This window comes from Suncus etruscus, chromosome X (genome assembly GCF_024139225.1).
Source record: "Suncus etruscus isolate mSunEtr1 chromosome X, mSunEtr1.pri.cur, whole genome shotgun sequence".
Lineage (NCBI taxonomy): Eukaryota > Metazoa > Chordata > Mammalia > Eulipotyphla > Soricidae > Suncus > Suncus etruscus.
The window spans coordinates 123540853-123558938 of record NC_064868.1 but is presented as its reverse complement, the minus strand read 5'-3'; the positions used below and the strand labels follow the sequence as shown (position 1 = coordinate 123558938).

Sequence of the window (18086 nt, the reverse complement as noted above, 5' to 3'; positions counted from 1 at the left end):
CTAACTCTCCCATTTCTCCTTTACCCACCATTTCCCACTGGTAACCACAATAGATTTCAACAAAACTAGAAATGATATTTTGGGGCTGTTTTGGGGAGCTATAATTTTCAATAACATTTCATGAGTGAAACAATATTTCTTTCCATTTTGTTATTAGCAGCAGCATCTCAAATTCTATCCATTTATTCTAAAAACAAGGTTTCTTCATTTCACAATTACAATGCAATAAAAGCTACATATTGATGCAGTCAAGTAGACTACCCTGATCTCTGACCTGTGAGACCCAGGAACAGATGACTGCAAATAGCAAACAGACTCCTTGGTGGTTCTGAGGCTTGTGACTTGTACAAGTCCTTCAAAAGGACCTTGGAGACATTTCTTTGCAGAAGACACTCATATATTCTCTATTACTGTTTCCAACCTTATATTCTAAATAGGTATGGAGGGGATTGTCTTTAGAAAGCCTCAGGGCACAGTGGCTAGAGTCCACATTGACCAAGTTGTCTTATCACTCCACACCAAACTACAGAATAAGGGGCTTGTGATAGAGGCTAAGTTCAAGACCTGAATGACAAGTTCAAACTCCCTGAATGACTTGAAGTGAGGCTATACCAAGTTGTTTGTTTTTGTTTTGGGGCCACACCCAGTGGTGCTCAGCAGTTACTCCTGAATATGAATGAGCTCAGAAATCGCTCCTGCATTGGGAAATCATATAGGACACAGGGGGATCGAACCGCGGTCCATCCTCGGCTAGTGCAGGCAAGGCAGACACCTTTTGCTTAATGGATGTCTTACAACCTTTGATTTGGAGATTTTTTTGCTAGACTATCAAATGTCCTTACTCAGATAGCCTTAGTTATCTTTCCTTATTCTGTTATTTCTCTCCCACTGGAAGAGGTTTTCATACTCAATAAAAAACAGTTCTGGAAGGCAGCTTGTTATAAAAAATGAGGTAGAAGATTTCCAGACTACATGTGTTGCACCCTCAGTCTGGTATGGATAATTTCATGTGTGACCCTGCTTTAAACTTGTTTACTTCGGGTTGAAGAAAAGATGCATGGGGGTGATTTTACACCCAATATGTTTGCTTACAATTTGGATTAATAAATGTAAGAATTACATTGAAGATTAAAAAATAAGCAATAACAGTACTAAAATATTGTTTCAGTTATACTGGTCATAATCTTGGAGGTGTTGCCTTTGTATTCCTTTTGTAATTGGTATACTAATGGTTTTCACTACTATAGCATTTCAGGGATAAATCTTAATATATAAGTATGTGAGATTCACTGCTTCCATTTCTAAAAGTATGAGTTTGCCTTTCTTTTTTCCCTTCATTGCCCTTTGGTAATCACAATAGATTTCAACAGAAATAGTAGTGATTTTTGGGAGTTTTTGGAGGGCTATTTCTTTTCTAATTAACATTTCACGAGTAAAACAGTATTTCTTTCACTTTTTGTTACTAGCATCACCTCTTACATTCTTTTTTATTTTATAATAAGTTTTATAAACATTTTACAGTAATATTTTAGGCACATAATTACATTGGTCATAGGCACTCCCACCACCAGTGTTGTCCTTCCTCCACCCCTTTTTCCAGAATGCATCCCATATCTCCTTCCTTTACCCCACCCCCCGGCTGCTAGTATAAATAGTCCTCTCTGTGTCTAGCTTCTTGTAGATTGGATATAGATTCTGTTGTTATTGGCTTTGGATTTCGTGCTTAAGTCTGATCACTTTTCAGTTCTATTTATTGTTCATATGACTGTTTGGTCTTGGTATCCCCCATTATTTCCTCCTCAGTTTGTGAGGCAGAACAAGATGATTCAAGTTATGTGATTCCGTTTGAAAGAAAAGATAAAATGGAGCAAAAATTAAACAAGACAAAAATGGGAGGAGTTATTCTAGAGGCCATAAATATCAATTTAAGAGAAGAAAACAAAAAAAGAAGAAAAAACATAACAACAATACAAAAAATCAAACAAAAATAAAACCCCGAAAAGCACCACAGCAATAAAGACAACAACTAACCAATAACCATGGTCCTAAAATAAAGCAAAACAAAGCACACAAAAAAACAATAACAAAATGAAAAAAATGTGCTTATTTTTTTTGCATAGGCACAGTAAATATTGGAGAGATTAGAAAGGGAATTTCCTTGGCCTAAGAGATACAGGGTTTCTCTGCCCTTAAAGTATACTGTTATGGAAATAAACAGAATCCTTATCTGTTCTTTTACTCTCCTTTTGTGGTGTCTGCAAACTTTTTTCTCTGTCATGGATGATAAAATCAGGCCTCTGTAGCTAGAGATCTTGGTATTTGCACAGGTCTTAGGATGGATCCTACTATGGAGCCTTTCTTTAAGGTTCTAGAAGTTCTGTATCATCACTGTTGTTTTAATCAATCTTCTGTAGTTGGTGGTCTTGGTTTTTGCACTGATCCTAGGACGAAGCTGAGGATAGTGTCTTTCATTATGTTTCCAGAAGATCTGCTCAGTTGCAGTTGTCTCAGTCAGACTTCTGGAATTAGAGATCTTGGTTGTTGTATAGATCTTAGGCCAAAGCCTAGACTAGGGTCTTTTTCTATTAGTCCCAAGATAAGTTCTGCCCAGTCATGTTTGTCACAGTCAGTCTTCTATAAATAGCAATCTTGGCTTTTGCACAGATCAAAGGATGACATATCTTCTGATTTTATCTTGATGTTAGGTGGTGAGGTAAGACAACCTGCTTTTAGATCAAGTTGTTGCCATTTCCTCATTGTCAATATGTCATATCAAAACTGGCTCATGTTGATGTCATAGCAGTATTTAGAATCTCCCAGAGGGAATTTATTTCCTTGAATGGTTTTGGAAAACTGTGTTGTTTCTATGTCTGGGATATAGGGTTTGGGGTAGGACAGTGGCAGTCTATTCCCCTGGAGTCTAAGTTGGGTCCACATGACATATATTTAAGGTGGGAGTTGCCCATGTATTGTAAAATGTATGAACTCTTATCCCTAGTAGAAAAGCGCTTTTTTCTATATGTAAAATTTCCCCTTTCTTAGTATGCCTTTGCCAGAATAAATGGAGCTATATTATATTGTTGGTGCTTTGGGGGATGAGACTGTCAGCTCCATCATCTCTGTACCCTGGTTTTGACCTGTGCTATTATCCCACGCAAGACTTTTTCTTGCAGAACCAAAAGCAGGTGAAGTTAATGAAGAGAAGAAAACAAAAACAAGACAAAAATTAAATATAGAATACATATACTCACATATATAAGAAAAAAATAAATAAAAATGAATTTTTGAAAAAGCAATTAAGGGAATAAAGTGATGCAAGAGACTGCCTTGCATTTGGGAATAAACAGGTTAAGAGCTAAAATTATATAGGTCTTAAACTTATAAAGGATATACATCATCTCAACTTCTATCCATTTTCCCCTAAAAACAATGTTTCATTCCTTTTAGAATTACAGTGCAATAAAAGCCACATATTGATGTAGTCAAGTAGTCCAACCTGTTCTCTGACACTTGAAATCTGGGATATAATGACTGCAATTAGCTAACAGACTCCTTTTTGGTTCTCAGGCTGTGACTTGTACATGTCCTTGACAAGAACTTTGGAGGCAGTTCTTTGCAGAAGATATTCATATATTCTCTATTACGTTTTCCATCCTTGCATTATATACAGATTTGCAGGGGGTTGACTTTAGAAAGCCCCTGGGCACAGTGGCTAGAGTCCACATTGACCCAAGTTGTCTTGTTACTTCACACCAAACTACAGAATAAGGGGCCTGTGATAGAGGCTAAGCTCGGGACCTGAATGACAAGTTCAATTTCCCTGAATGACATGAGGTGAGGCTTTACCAGTTTGTTGCAGATTTGATGGAGGCCAAGTTGGTTACAAAGCAGTTCATTTCCATATTACCCTGCAATACTCCTGGGAACATACCTGAAGGGACCAAACATCATGTAGGTCATAGCAGCTTGGATGGGATTGGAGTGTATCTTGCTGAGTGAAATAAGCCAGAAGCATAAAAACAAATGATTACAGTATGAGCTGACTCATTTGTGGCACATAGAAAACTAAATCAAGGATATGGACAATATTTATTATAAAATTTAGTTGCTGCAATACAGACCTTAGAATGCCAATTTTCAGGGATAGAGGAAGAAGAAAAAAGTAGGGATTGGCTGGATGTAACACACGAAGAGCATATGTTTGGGATGTAGAACACATGGATAATAATAGCCAAGGGATATGACAGTATGAAAAAAGCCATGTGTCAATCAGTGGGATGAGTAGGGGGATAATTGTTGAATAAGAGGGAACATGGGGACCGGTGTAGGCATCTTGGTACTTTGGTGCTTGTGATATATAGTAACTCAGTATCAAAAATTTAAACCCTACTGTAACCATATCTAAACTAATAACTTTAGGAGCTGGAGCAATAGCACAGAGTGTAGGTCACTTGTCTTGCACGTGGCCAACCTTGGTACCACATTGCCCCATGAGTTCTGCCAGTAGTGACCGTGGGCATAGGGCTTCAGAACTGCTGGTGTGGTTCAAAAACCAAAAGGATTATTTCAAAGATAGGAATAAAATCAGATATTTGGAGCTCTAGGGCAAAGGTAACTAGCAAAAGTACTAAAGGAGCAATGGTTGATCTTTGGAAGTTAGACATGTTCTATTCTCTACCCTTCTCAAGTCTTCTCTTTTCTCTGGGTATTTATTCTAGCTCCTTCCAAGTGCCTAATTTCACTGGTCAATTCTAAAGTCGTTGTTCATCCATCGATACAATTATAACTGTACAACCTTTTCATTACAAATATTAAGACTGATCTTTTAGAGGAGCTTATATATGGCACTTGTTTTTAAAATATGCATGCGAGTACCCTCTACATTAGCATTCTTATCAGAGTGCCATATGGCTCCCATGAATCTCCAGATAATTCTAGGTCTCCTTAGTGAAAAATCACATAAATGGAGGGACATGGCATGAGACTTAAGAACAACTGGTTTAACAGGGAGTTGATACAGGAAGGAAAAAAGGTCAGAAGGGGCTATGGACAGAAAAATAGGTTTAGAAATCCTGCTTTACATAATTACCTAGAAGATGCCAGATTAGAATGTTTGACACAGATTTTTTCTTTTTTGTTCCAGAAATCCAACCCTATGATGTCAACATCATTTGATATTATTATGACTTCTAAGTTCATTTTATGCATTACCACTTTTTATAGCTAGCATAAGATAATAGAATATAGATTATTCACATGAGATAAATTATAATCATTGAAGCCTTTAGCTTCATTGCCAAAAAGAGTTCTGCCTACATTTCCCTTTATGTAATTACAGTCTCAGAACTGATACTGAGGTATATAATTCAGTTTAATTTGGCTTTTTCCATGGCGTTAGAGAGATCTGGGTTCACTTTTTTGCATGTAGCTGACCAGTTTTCTCATCATCAGTGTTGAAGAGGTATTCTTTGCTCCACCTCAGGAGTCCTAAAGAGTCTTGAAGATCCAACTAAGGATCTGTCTCAGGAGAGTCAACTCTATTCCATTGTTCTGAGGGTCTCTCTTTATTCCAAGACCATGTTGTTTTAATTAGTACTACTTTGTAGTAGGATCAGAAATTGCCAAACATGATGAATCCCATTTCCCCCGAGAATTGCTTTAGCAGTAATAGGAGGATTAGTTCTATATGAATTTTAGTTTTTCAGTATGAGTATAGGAGTATAGGTCTTTTCCTTCTTTAAGTGGATTCCAAGGTACTTGATATTTGAGCTAAAGTTGAACAGGATTTTTAAAAAATATCCTTTCTCCTTAATTATTTATATATATATGAAAACCATGGACTTATCATATAAATTTTCTAGCCCTCACTTTAGTATATAAATCTCTTGCTTCTAGAAAGTTTTTGTAAAGTATTTAAGATTTTCTAAGTATAGTATCTTATCACCTGCAAATAGTGAGAGCTATTCTTGATGCCCTTGATAATTTTTTTCACCTACTTTCAATGGCAAGTACTTCTAGTATTATATTGAATAGAAGTGTCAAGAGAAGGCAACCTACCGGCCCTCATCTCTATTGTCTCTGGATATCATCCCCACACTGGACAATCAGTCCATGGTAGTAAGTTTGGCACAAACAGCTGATAATGAGTGCAGTTATAGTAGAAAAGGGTCTACTGTTAAAGTGATAGTTGGAACTGGACAAGAATTGGGTACTTAAAATGGAGTAAAGTGACATGCATGACACTCCTTCATAAACAGTAGTGCAAAGTGCAGTGTCAGAAAAGAACAGAGAGTGAAGTAAAATGCCTGCCCTAGAAGCAAGCAGTGGAGGATGGGTAAGAGAGGAGAGCATTGGGGAAGGAGAGAGGAAAACTGTTGACATTGGTGGCGGGAAATGCAAATGCTGAATAATGTTGTTGACCAGTGTATGACATTAACTCGATCATGTACAACTTTATATTTTTCTCTTTTAAGTATTTTTATTTATTTTTTTAAATAATATTTTATTTAAACACCTTGGTTACAAACATGATTGTGCTTGGTTTTCAGTCATATAAGAGGACACCCTTCATCACCAGTGCAACATTCCCACCACTAACGTCCCAAATATCTCTCCTCCCCACCCTGCCCCCACCTGTACTCTAGACAGGCTTTCTATTTCTCTCATACATTCTCATTGTTAGAATAGTTCGCAATGTAGTTATTTCTCTAACTAAACTCATCACTATTTGTGATGAGGTTCATGATGTGGGCTGTAACTTCTTGCCCTCCTCTCTTTTGTCTCTGAAAATTATTGCAAGAATGTCTTTCATTTTTCTTAAAACCCATAGATGAGTGAGAACATTCTGCATCTTTCTCTCTCTCTGACTTACTTCACTTAGCATAATAGATTCCATGTACATCCATGTATAGGAAAATTTCATGGCTTCATCTCTCCTGAAAGCTGCATAATATTCCATTGTTTATATGTACCAGAGTTTCTTTAGCCATTCATCTTTTGAAGGGCATCTTGGTTGTTTCCAGAGTCTTTCTATGGTAAATAGTGCTGCAATGAATATAGGTGTAAGGAAGGGATTTTGGTATTGTATTTTTGTGTACCTAGGGTATATTCCTAGGAGTGGTATAGTACAACTTTATTTATTAAAAACTAGTATGAACAACTTTTTATCCACAGTATTTAAATAAAAACATTAATTATTAAAAAAGAGTGGCAACTGTGTCTTGTAACTGATCTTAGATGGAAGGTTTTTAGTTATTCCCCATTTTATAATAATATAAAAATATGTAAAAATAAATCACATTGTATAATATATTATATATGATATATTAACTATTATAGCATATTTATTATACAGTATATGTAAATAAATTATAAATAAATATAAACAATATAAAATGATATATTCTTGGCCTTGTGGTAAATGGCATTGACTACACTGAAAAATATTATATTTTGTTTGTTTTATTGTTTTTTTTTTGACACATCAGGTGATACTCAAGGATTATTCCTGGCTATTCGCTCAGAAATTGCTCCTCACTTGGGGTATCATATGGTACTCCAGGGGATCAAACTGGAGTCCATCCTAGGCTAGCACAGGCAAGGTAGATGCCTTACCACATCCACCACCACTCTGGACCCATGAAAAATATTTTTGAATTCCAGTTTTGTTGAGACTTTTTCATGAATGGGTTCCAGAGCATATCAAATACTTTCTCTTCAACATTTGATATGATAGTATGATTTTTATCTTTTATTTTATTGATATGGTGTAGTATTTTGTTTGATGTCCAAATGTTTAACCCTTCTTGTACCTCAGGGATATATCCCATTTGATAAAGGTGTGTTATCTACGTGATTAGTTGTTGTATTTGATTTTCCAATTATTATTAAAGATGTTTTCATTGATTTTCATTATGGATATTCTTTTTGAATAATACTGTGCTTGTGCTGCCTCTGCTTTTGGTATCAGGGTGATAGTTGAGTCATAGAAACTGGTAGTGATTCTGTTTCTTGAGTTTCCTAGAAGAGACTGGGAAGAAGAATAGTATGATTATTTTTAATTTTGGAAATAATTAGTCAGCAAATTCATTTAGTCCTGGACTTTACTTTGGGTGGACTTTTACTCACTAATCAGAAATCTTAAAAGTGCTAAGTTTGTCCAGTTTTCTGTATATTATTTGTACAGCCTTGGGAGGTTATATGAGTCCAAGAATTTATTCATTTCTTCTCGATTCTCTCATAGTATAAAATTTCTCAAAGTAATATCTGATAGTGCATTATATTGCTGTGCTGTCCATTCTGATGTGCTCCCTTTCATTTCTGATTCAGTTTATTAGGGTTCTCTCACTCCCTTACTTTGTGAATCTTGCTAGTGGTATATTAGTCTCTTAGTTTTAAAAGAGCCCTTGCTTTCATTTATCATTTCAACAATTTTGCAGGAGGAGATATATGTTCATTATATTTTGCTCTAAATTTAATTATTTGCCTCCACCTGAATGCTTTGGATTCCTTTTCTTTATCATTGTAAAGTACCTTAATTTGTGAAATTATTTCTGAAAAATGCTTATAGAGCTATGATCTCTCCTCTTAACTCCACTATTATTGTATACCACATGTTTGAATAGATTGGGGTGTGTCCTTATTATCATTTGTTATAGGAATTTTATATTTCTTTTGGCTGCATCTCTGACACACTGGTTTGTCAATAATGAACTATATAGATTCTAATTGAGTTTTTCTCCATTAGCCTATGACTAATTTTTCTTCTTTTAAATCTTAAAAAGTCATTTATTCTGAGAAATCTAAAATCTGGACAAAGAATATTGAACTGTTCACATGCAAAAAGCCTACAGGGGATCTTACTAACACATTAATCACCAGAGTTTAAAAAAACAAACCAGTAAACAGAAATCAAAGAAACACTCTCAAACTTAAAAAAAAACATGACTTTTTTTCCAGTTGGTCTGCAGTGATGTGATTTCAAATATCCCTGTTCTGTTAAGGTCTGAACTTCAAATTCTGGTCAATTGAGAAAAAAAACAATTTACAAAATCTATCCCCCAAAACAAAACAATAGCCAAAGGACAAACCATACACAATGGATTAACCTTGCCCTGGGGAAACCACCTTTGTGATCATGGTATCTCCCCTACCATTAAGTCTAAATCTAATCATTCTTAAAGAAAAAAATAACTTAATGGTGTCAGAGATCTAAGGTCTGCATAAAAGGCATGTACTCTTGCCCTGAAATATCATTTGTCTGGTTAAACAATCACTCTAAACTATAATCTGCTAACTATAACAATAAAATTAAAATTTGTCCAAAGTACCTCTACTCATAAGAGTGCATCCAGATACCTTGTCAGTCAGCATGTTCATAAGGACACTGCCAACAATCTCCTGGTTCCAGGGCTTGCTAAGTGTTGTGGGTGTGCAGCTGAGGGGTGCTGAGCTTGGTCTGAGGGGGCTTTTGAGACTAATTAAAACAGTCAGTGGCAATGGGGGAGTGCAATTAAGACAAAGAAAGGGGGCCAGAGAGATAGCAGAGCAGAAGGGTATTTGCTTTCCATGCAGCAACTCCAGGATCGATGGATGGTGGTTCGAATCCCGGCATCCCATATGATCCCCTGTGCTTGCCAGGTGTGATTTCTGAGTGTAGAGCCAGGAATAATCCCTAAGTGCTGCCGGGTATGACAAGAAAGAAAGAAGAGGGAGAGACAGAGAGAGAGAGAGAGAGAGACAGAGAGAGAGAAAGAAAGAAAGAAAGAAAGAAAGAAAGAAAGAAAGAAAGAAAGAAAGAAAGAAAGAAAGAAAGAAAGAAAGAAATGAAAGAAGAAAAAAGAATGAAAGAAAGAAGAGAGAAAAAGAAAGAAAAAGAAAGAAGAAAGAAATGAAAGAAAGAAAGAAAGAAAGAAAGAAAGAAAGAAAGAAAGAAAGAAAGAAAGAAAGAAAGAAAGAAAGAAAGAAAGAAAGAAAGAAAGAAAGAGAAAAAATATGAAGGAAGGAGGGAAGAAAGGAAAAAGGGAGGGAGGAAGGCAATGAAGGGACCACTATAACAATGATAGTTAGAAATGATCCCTCTCTCGACAGGAATTGGGAACTGAAAAGAGGTAAAGATATATGCATGATACTCTTTCAATAGCACTATTCATAAACTACAGTGTTGAAAAAAAGAGAGAGAAAACACTGGTGAACGGATGGGTATTGAAATTTTGTATGACAGAAACTCAACTATCAACAACTTTTTACCTCCGTATCCTACGTGATTTAAAAAAAATGTTTAAATCAGTGACAAAGGGCCCTGGAGTGGCGGTGCAGAGTGGTAAGGAGTCTGCCTTACAAAAAACAACCACCAAAAAAATTTGCCAGGCTTAGTGCTCAAACAGCGCATGTGCAATAACCTGAGTTCATCTCACAGCCCTAATATTCCCCCGACCCTCAAGGCTTGCAAGAAACTTGTGACAAAGTGACAAAGTACAGAATAATATTAAGACACATATCGTCTAGAAGGAAATATTTATATCTACTCTATAATCTTAAATAAGGTTCCTCTTTGGAAAACCTCTATTATTGAATGACGTATCAGAGGATATACACTAGAAATAAATTCAGCACAGGGAATTAAATTGCAAAGATTTTTTTAAGACATCCATACCAGATTTTGGAGGAAGTATATAATGTCACTATTTGGAAATTAGTTTGCTATTTTTAATCTATATTTTATTTGTTTATTGTTTGGGTTTTTGGTTTGTGGGACACACCTGGTGATGTTCATGGGTTACTCATGGCTATGCATTCAGAAATCGTTCCTGGCTTGGGGGACCATATGGGATGCCGGAAGATAGAACCGCGGTCTGTTCTAGGTTAGTGTGTGCAAGGCAAATGCCCTACCGCTCCAGCCCTTTAATCTATATTTTAGATGTACCAACTTCTTACCTTGTAATTGCCTCTTTATTGATAGGACTTGTCAAACATTCATAAATAATGGAAGACTAAAGCAAAACGAAACAGGTGTTTTTTTTTATATTTTTTATGTTTTTTGTTTTTGGGCCACACCAGTAATGCTCAGGGGTTCCTCCTGGCTACGTGCTCAGAAACACTCCTGGCTCAGGGACCATATGGCCATATGGGACGCCAGGGGCTCCAACCGCTGCCTGTCCTATGTCAGCCCATGCAAGGCAAACGCCCTACAACTGTGCCACCATGCCACCACTCAGGCCCCCCAAACAGCTATTTTTTTAAGAATCTATATTGTGTTCACTCTATAAATAACATTCAAATGTTATACTCAATCAGATAGCTCCTAAAATTACAATTCTATCCAGGACAGTTTTTACATCTATAATTGCTTTATTTTATAAAAGGTTCTAGGTCTAGGACATGTTTTTATTAAAAATAAGCAAAATAAATTTTTGCATAAGTTCATAAGTATATGCATATTATTGTTATTTATTAAGGCATATTTATAATTTTGGTTATACTGTTAATTGCTAATCATGTTTCATCTGTGAGACAATTTATCTCTTCCTTTTGGAGAAATATACATATGTACATGCTATTTGTAATTAATAAGTTATTGCTGGACAGTATATTACTGTTGATTTTGAATCATTTATTTTTAATGTTATTTTATTAGTTTGTTTTGGGGCCACATACAATAGGACTCATGACATGCTCCTGACTCTGCTATCAGAGATCACTCCTGGTGGGGGTCATAACGAGTGCCAGGGATCAAATCTGGGTCTGCCCCAACTGTAATTTAGTTTATAAAGTTTGGTTTGCAGAGCTGAGGACCAAATACCAGTACCTGACAAATTCAAGGCAAGCATTCTCTACCATTGAGTTGTATCCTTGACTTACTTCAATATTTTTGCTTTGTTGTATTTATTATTATTAGTTTTTTATTATTGTTTTCTGGTTCACACCTGGCTGTGCTCAGGGGTAACTCTGGCTCTGAACTCAGAAATTACTCCCTGGTAGGCTTAGGGGACTATATGGGATGCCTGGGAATAAACGAACCTGATTCGGCCACGTGTAAGACAAATGCTCTCTACCTGCTTGTACTATCCCTCTGGCTTCCATGCTGTAATTGTTTAACACCAAAGCTAGACAGAAGAAAAGAACTAAGAGAACATTATACAAAACTTACATGGGGAAATAATTTCCTTTAGTTATGAGATACTTATAAGTAACTGAACTCTATATATTAGTAAAGTCATTAAGCCGGGAATCCAAAATAAAATTGTTACAAAGAATGTTCTTTTTACTATTAGGATTTAATGTCAAATGTAATGTAGCATTTATCAAATATTCTGGAGCCATTTTTGCTCTGATAGTAGAAAAATGATGAGTAGTAAGGCTTAAAATGCTCTCACATTTTATCTATCAGTGTATCGTAAAAGACTTAAAGTTATATTCTTATACAGGGTTTTATGTCATTTATTAATGTACAAAATATTTAGTGAGAGATATGTTTAGATTTACCTGTGGAATATGACATTGCTAGCTATAGTAATCTCATTTACACATGTAGAATTCTTTGAGATAGTCTGGAAATTTAAGGATAAAATTTTCAATGAAGATCGGTCATTTCTGGTTTTGAGGTCACATGCATTTTAAAACTTTCCCTTTCTTATTGATCTGATTAATATCTACATAGAATTTGAACCCGTGATAATCTCTGGCACTGTATATATGGTCCTCTAAGAGCACCGACAAAAGAAATATTTTTCTGATAATTAATCTAAATCCTTTATTCTTGTCAGTACCAACAGACGGTGATCCCTAAGCACAGAGCCATTAGTGTGATCTTTGTGTGCATCCATGTGTGGTTCCTCAAACCAAAACAGAAGTGACTAGAACTGATAATAGGCATTCTTTGCTTCACTCTCATGCCTAGTTTTCTTTAACATTGCATCACTAAGTATGATACCATTTAGTCTTCTCATATTAAAGAAAACTTAACTGGGTAGGAAAAGTTTGTGGATTGTTTCCTTGAATCTGATGTGAAAATGCCTTGATTTTTGTCTTTGGTGAAAGGATAGGAGTTTAAAATGTCAAACCAATGATATTTCACTCTTGAATGAAACACAAACTGTTCTTGGGTATATTATAATTATAACTCAAGTGTGTGGTTTTACTGTTTCTGGTTTGTGGGAAAACTCGTGCAAAATTTATATTATTTATTAATTATAAGGGAAAGTTCTAGGTTCATACATACTTTGAGGGAAGGAAGGAGATTCCTTGTGGAAACAAATTAATTTAACAGTGTTCTAATTCTTTGTATTGTCTAGCTGTATTTTTGTGTTGTATCGTATAGCTTCAAAAATCTCAAGATAATACTGAAAATGCACTCTATATTCTTGGCATAGATATGTATATCTTCTTTTCCACCTCTTCCCATGGTCAGTTTTATCAGGACTTAATTTTTAGTTCCCTTGTGATCTTCCGTGACTGTTTTTCATCATATCGTACTTGTATTTCATCACCTGGACTTCTCTTTGGAGATCCCTTTTCTTTAAATATTTGCCACTTTGGGGGCTGTGCTACATATAAACTAAGTATTGAATATCGTACATGTTTCTTAGTTTTCCTCGGCATTATCGGTGGGCAGAAATGGCTGCCCTATTATTGTGGGGGAGAGTAGTTCTGCACTTACCATAGTTGCAGTATGCCAATTGTCATTGTTTTTGCTCCTCCAATAGTCAATTATCCACCGTTTTGCTCTAGTGTTTACTTATATGTATAGATATGCACAGGCAGATTCATCATTGAAGTTTGAATGGAAACTAGAAAAATCAAAATTACGTATGTTATAGAAAAACGGGGCCAGACAGATAGCATGGAGGTAAGGTGTTTGCCTTTCAATGCAGAAGGACAGTGGTTTGAATCCCGGCATCCTATAGGGTCCCTTGAGCCTGCTAGGAGCGACTTCTGAGCATAGAGCAAGAAAGAACCCCTGAGCGCTGCCAGGTGTGACCCAAAAACAAAATAAAAAAGAAAAGAAACTTTATGGTAATGTTTTCATTATGTAACATAAATATTATATAATCATAAATAATTTATATTTCATTAAATAACGGAATTTTACCTTGATTTTTGGTACTATATTTGTTGGCTACTCAAAGTATCAGCAAATGAATCTTGGTCTACTTGAGTTAAGATGGTAAAATTCATATGTATGTAAACTTATAGCAAGAATTTGCTTATTCTTCTTTTACTTTTTCTTAAGAAATTTAAGTATTTTTATTAAAAACCTTAAACTGGAGACAGGAGATAGTAGGATATTACAGCAGTTGTACTATCTTGCTTTTGCTTGTTTGTTTTTGTAGGGCCACACCCAGCAAAGCCTCAGGAGTTACTCCTGGTTCCACAGTCAGGAATGGGCCCATATGGGCCCAGGGGACCATATGGGCCTCAGGGATCTGACCTAGGTCGGCCACATGTAAGGCTAGGACATTCACTATAGTATCATTCTGGCTTAGCAGGTATGATGTCTTGATCCAAGTTCAATCCCTGGCATTACATGGTTCCATAACTGTGCTGAGTGAAGCCCTTAGGTCTCTGAGCCCTAATGTGACCCTAGTATCCCCTAAGCAGACCTAAAATGTTTTTGGCAATCTTTTGGCAAGCCCCACCTCTGCAGAGCCTGAACAGCACTGCATCATTAGTCTTTACTATGGAAGTGGCAGCCTATTTGGCTGAGGATAAGCAGAAATGGTCCCTGGCCCTCCTGAGCACTGTTGGAGGATGCCATCCAAAATAAATAAAAAATAAATGTAAAATCGATCATATCTAACTAATTTTTGTCACTTGATTTTCTTAATATTGTTTTACTACATTGAAATGCACAAAATACAAACCTAGTTAGAATCATTTTAGAAAATTTACACCTGAAATACTAGTTATATGTTTTATTTAAAGGAATCAGCTTTTAATTAATTAATTTATTTATTGGGTATTTGAGTCATGGCTGGTGCTCATGGTTTATTCCTGACTCTACACTCAGGAATAACTCTTGGTGGCCTCTGGGGGTACATACTGGATGCTAGAGATCGAACCTGGGTTGACCTCATGCAAGGCAAAAGCCCTACTCCTACACACTATACTATCATTCTGGCCCCAAGGAATCAACTAAATAAAAATGAATAGAATTATTTTTTAAAATGCTGATCCTCTCTTTTTTTTCTGCCTCCCTCCCACCCATCCTGATCCTCTCTTTCTTATCCTTCTGTGCTTTTGATCTGGTAACCTTTTCCACATAGCCTGAATATTTCCTGTGACATATATATGACTATTAGACAGTAACTAATTGTCTCAAATTTGTTTATATACTACATCTATTTCCATGTAGATTAGGAAGAATAATTTTAATCGATAAAGAATTATGGGGTTGACGAGATAGCAAAGGCTGTTACTTTGTTTGCAGCCAACCCTGTTTTGATCCCCAACAATACATATGGTTCCCTGAGTACTGCCAGGAGTGATTCCAGAAAACACAGCCAGGAACACTATCAGGTGTGGTCCCTAAGCCAAAAATTAAAAAAAAGGCTTTGGACCTTATCCTGCAGTTCTCAGTTCTTACTCCTATTTTTTGCAGGAGTTACTTCTGGCTAAACTCAGGAGACCATATGGGGTGGTAGGGTTCAAACCTAGCTCATTCTTTTGCAAGGCAAATGTCCTACCCACTGTGTTATCACAGTTTCAAAAATACTCTAAAAATTAAGAAAGGAATCTAGATTGTTGATTTCATATTTTGCTTTTACCATTGGAAAGGAGCCATTCCTTTTCCACTAAGGAAATTTCTCTAAAGAGCCTTTGAAATCCAAGCCATTACTTAAGATACCCATCTTGGATTCTAGGTTTAGAAGATTTTTGCTGGCATTTATTTGTACATTTTACTTGTATTTTTATGTTTCCATAGGAGCATAATACAAAGTTTTCTTATGAAATAATTTGATTTCTTTTTATTGGAGGGCCTTGCCTGACTGTACTCAGGAATCACTCTTGGCTCTGTGTTCAGGAATCACTCCTGGTAGGCTGAGGGACCAAGTGGGGTGCCAGATCAGGTCCTCATGGTGTGGGGCAGATTGCAGAGAAACTTTTTTGACTTCACAGGCCAGTTGCTGCATTTACTGTGGATCAGAGGTCTGTTTTACATATGTTTTAGTCATTTTCCCTTATATAAATGGGATAGCATGTTGTAAATAAGCAAGTATTAATAGCCAGTACTATATTAAGTATTAATAGCCAGTATCATGCTAAAATTGCTGTTTTAGAAGTATACTCCACTTTATCTTTTTTTTTACTGGGATTAGAAACCCAGGGCTTCACTCATGGGAAACACATATTCTCTGTTCTCCCACTGAGTGCACCCCTGGAAATACTCCTTAAAATTCTTATTACCAAATTATTGAGGGAAAAAGATGGCTCTGAAAAGGGGCTTTGAAAATATGCTATTAGCATTTTTTCATTAAAAATCATTTATTTATGCTCCTTTCAGGAATCTTATTCATAAAGTTTCACACTCATGTCAGTAATATGCTGTCCACATACTGTTGAAAGGCAAAGCACCATGGTCAAAGCTGATCAGCGGGCCAGCTTTCTGTACTATGGGCTCTCACTTCTTGTTTGCTTGAATGCATTTTTTCAACTCAGAAATGTCATCTTCCCAAAAAGTTAAAAACATGAAGATTAAAAAAATGATCACTTTATTCAATAGTATCGTTGAATCACATAAAGTGTAATTTTTCTATAAAGAAGGAAAAACGAAGACAAAAATACATATAACAGGTGGGCTTGTGAGTCCAGCAGAAAATGCTGTGATAAGCTTGTCCCACCAATGCTGGTCCAAGTCGGACACACCTCATCTGTTCTCACTAGATGCCTTTATTTTTTAAATCCTTCTGCACGCTTTGTATTAGGAGGTTGGTACAGCATTTTAAAAACTTAATTAACGGGAGCAAATCCAATATGCACTGATTTCTTCTCACAGGCACTCTAACGCATCAAGTAGCCCAGCAGTTTCATTCTCATGAAGATTATCGCCATGAAGAAACTTAACAGGATGCAGGCAAACCCAATAAAGAGAAGCAGGAACCTACTGAGGTTGGGAATGTTTGGTGCGTTGGATCGGTCCAGGATTATGAACCCTAAACCTCCCATGGTAAACAGGAAGCTGGATGCAAGTTGTTCCATGATTTACTGCCCATTTACTCTGTAGGCCAAGAAAGCTATTGGTCTCTGATGTCCATGCTCCTCCGTCATAGAGCCAATGCTTGGGAGTTCAACAATGACATCATAAATTATTCCCCCAGTGATGAGGAAGTACCACACCACCAGCAGCTCGTACACCGACATGGCCGATGGCATGTGCACCCAAGGCGGCTTCTTGAGCTTCAGGTTGGGGCACTCGAGCACCACGAAAGGGACTGGTACAGAGTCTCCATGTGAGTCGAGCGCTGCTATCGCTATAAGCATTTTTGGTGGGTTCATCCCTCGGTGATGAGGAAGTACCACACCGCCACCGCTATTAGCATTTTTTGAACCACACCTAGTGTTGCTCAGGTGTAACTCTGAACTCAGGAATTACTTCTGGAGGTGTTTGTGGGGAAGCTGGGACCAATCCCAGGTTAGCCAGGTGCAAGGAAAGCACACTACCCACTATATTAGTCTCAGGCCCCAAGATTGATAAATTTAACTAAATTAAAACTTTTTATAAGGTAAACTCTTATAACCATAATTTTTACTTCTAAGGTGCTCTTCAATGAAGCTTCTTGCCAGCATATAATTATATAAAACGTAATAAGAGATGTTTTACATAAATTATAGTTGTTTTCCATGTATATTATATAGATTTACTAATCTATATAATATACATATATATATATATATAGGGTTTTTTTGTTGGTTTTGGGGTCTCACCAGGCAGTGTTCATGGGTTACTCCTGGCTCTACGCTCAGAAATTGCTCCTGGCAGGCTCGGGGGACCATATGGAATGCTGGAATGTACCTTCTTCATGCAAGGCCTTGCCTCCATGCTATCTCTCTGGCCCTGGACAGCTTATTTTTTTGCAAGAACATATGTC

General features: G+C 36.6%; 1 non-coding gene and 1 pseudogene across 1 annotated transcript; one reads left to right on the top strand and one right to left on the bottom strand.

Annotated features, from left to right (window-relative positions):
- Window positions 1-242: 242 nt before the first annotated feature.
- Window positions 243-378, top strand: LOC125999655 (small nucleolar RNA SNORA70). Its single transcript, XR_007492155.1, has one exon. It is a non-coding gene; the product is annotated as a small nucleolar RNA SNORA70 (small nucleolar RNA).
- A 16425-nt stretch (window positions 379-16803) lies between these two features.
- LOC125999563 (oligosaccharyltransferase complex subunit OSTC-like) lies at window positions 16804-17447 on the bottom strand (annotated as a pseudogene).
- Window positions 17448-18086: the final 639 nt, after the last annotated feature.